The sequence below is a fragment of the Muntiacus reevesi genome, chromosome 16 (assembly GCF_963930625.1).
Source record: "Muntiacus reevesi chromosome 16, mMunRee1.1, whole genome shotgun sequence".
In the NCBI taxonomy this organism is placed as follows: Eukaryota; Metazoa; Chordata; class Mammalia; order Artiodactyla; family Cervidae; genus Muntiacus; species Muntiacus reevesi.
In genome coordinates, this window is record NC_089264.1 from 48,270,828 (window position 1) to 48,273,153 (window position 2,326).

Sequence of the window (2,326 nt, forward strand, 5' to 3'; positions counted from 1 at the left end):
AGCAAGAGTAGCAGTACTATTGAATTCCATGAAACTTTCTTTAAGATTAAATTGTTCAGCATCTGTATTATTATTACCCTCATATATTCATCTGTCAGAACTCAGTGACTGAAACAAAAGTAAGGGAAGTCGGACTACAAAATATTTTGTTTCCTTATTAGATAAGAATCAAGATTGCTGGGAGAAACATCAATAACCTCAAATATGCAAATGACACTACCTTTATGGCAGAAAGGAACTAAAGAGCCTCTTGATGAAAGTGAAAGAGAAGAGTGAAAAATCTGGCTTAAAACAACATTCAGAAGAACGAAAATCATGGCATCTAGTCCCATTACTTCATGGCAAATTGATGGGGAAGCGATGAAAATAGTGACAGACTTTATTTTCTTGGGCCCCAAAAATCACTGCAGATGATGACTGCAGCCATGGAATTAAAAGCTGCTTGCTCCTTGGAAGAAGAACTATGACCAACCTAGACAGCATATTAAAAAGCAGAGACATTTATTTGGTGACAAAGGTCCAACTAGTCAAAGCTGTGGTTTTTCCAGTGGTCATGAATGAATGTGAGAGTTGGACTATAAAGAAACCTGACCACTGAAGAACTGATGCTTTTGAACTGTGGTATTGGAAAAGACTCTTGAGAGTCTCTTGGACTGCAAGGAGATCCAACCAGTCCATCCTAAAGGAAATCAGTCCTGAATATTCATTGGAAGGACTGATGTTGAAGCTGAAACTCCAATACTTTGGCCACCTGATGCAAAGAACTGAGTCATTTGAAAAAACCCTGACGCTGGGAAAGATTGAAGGCAGGAGGAGAAGGGGATGACAGAGGATGAGATGGTTGGATGGCATTACCAACTCGATGGACATGAGTTTGAGCAAGCTCCAGGAGTTGGTGATGGACAGGGAGGTCTGCTGTGCTGCAGTCCACGGGGTCGCAAAGAGTCAGACATGACTGAGGGACTGAACTGAACTATTACATAAGAAATTTTTTATGGAGGAAATGCAAACAACTGCAATTCGAATCAGATTATATGTGATTAACAGTTATGCAACCTTATATAAAACTAAGTCTAACTCTCACGACTACAAACATGTAAGGAATGAGAGGAGGATTTATATTATACAAAGTCTGGACTCTCGTTGCATTCAACTCTTAAAGTCATTCTGAGTTAAAACAGCCATTTTCCCCAAGACTTAAAAGAAAATATATTTTGTAAAAGGGATTATTTTTAATCTCTGAGTGCATAATTTAAATACTAAGACAGAAACAAGATACTTTTTCTTCACCATAAATTCACTCTGATGAAAGAAAGAATTTTCTCTCTTTAAACTCCTCACAAATGCCACATTCTAAAGACTAGAGGAATTATCAGTAGGCATTCTTTTCTTTCTGCTCTAAGCTATTTTTCTCTAAAATATGTCAAGTAAACTTTTAAAGATTCAGGGAAGTAGAGTTTCATAATTTTTTCTCTCAGTAAATTCTGAGATGACTTTTTTAACTCCATTGTGGTCTTTCTCTTCCTTTTCTTTCTCTTCTATTTTTCTCATTCTCTTCACTGTCTAGAGGCTGAGGAATAAGCTGATTACCCACAAATACATAAGTGCTAATTCTCTGTTTAACTTTCTTTCTTTTGGTTGGACCCCTTTAAGGAAACCCCTTGGCCTATATCTCATTATGTATGAAATATATGTGTTCATTAATGTAAATATGAGCAAGTGCTATAGATTCTTGGTAGCGCTGATGGCTGGGCTGGGAAGAGTGCCCCACAAACTCTGATTGGCCAATATCTTCTTATTTGATTGCACAGGTAAGTGGAACAGATGAAGCAAGTTACTTTTACTTTTCCAAATGTATTATACAGTTCTCATAACATGTGTTAACTGATCAACTACAGGCATGACTACAAGGCCTCCTGGTTTTAGTAATACTTTCATGCAGTTCTCTTCGTATTTCTGGACTTCAGCTCCACAATAATCTTAAAAAACTGATGACCATCAGATGCTTTTCAGGGGCAAATACCAACCTCAAATGCAGGCTTAGAGAACTCAGATCCTAGCAGTGCTTCTCTTTATAGGTACATATAGGAATATCTTCATCCTGAGACAGACGAATGATTTAGTTCACAGGAGAAACTGTGCTAACTGGCTCATATAATTATTCTGACAAGCTGCTAGGAGATCAGGCTGACCTAGCTATGCCTTGCAACTTTCCTTTCAGAGGGACAATACAGGATTAACTAATTATCAAAGCTATCACTATTTTTGATCAAGTTCTCCAGGTTTTCCTTGGCACATTTCATCACGTGTGAATGAAGCTCAATCC

At 37.7% G+C, this 2,326-nt stretch overlaps 1 pseudogene; it reads right to left on the bottom strand.

Annotated features, from left to right (window-relative positions):
- Positions 1-1,403: 1,403 nt before the first annotated feature.
- LOC136148083 (protein-L-isoaspartate O-methyltransferase domain-containing protein 1 pseudogene) lies at positions 1,404-1,938 on the bottom strand (annotated as a pseudogene).
- Between the last annotated feature and the right edge of the window lie 388 nt (positions 1,939-2,326).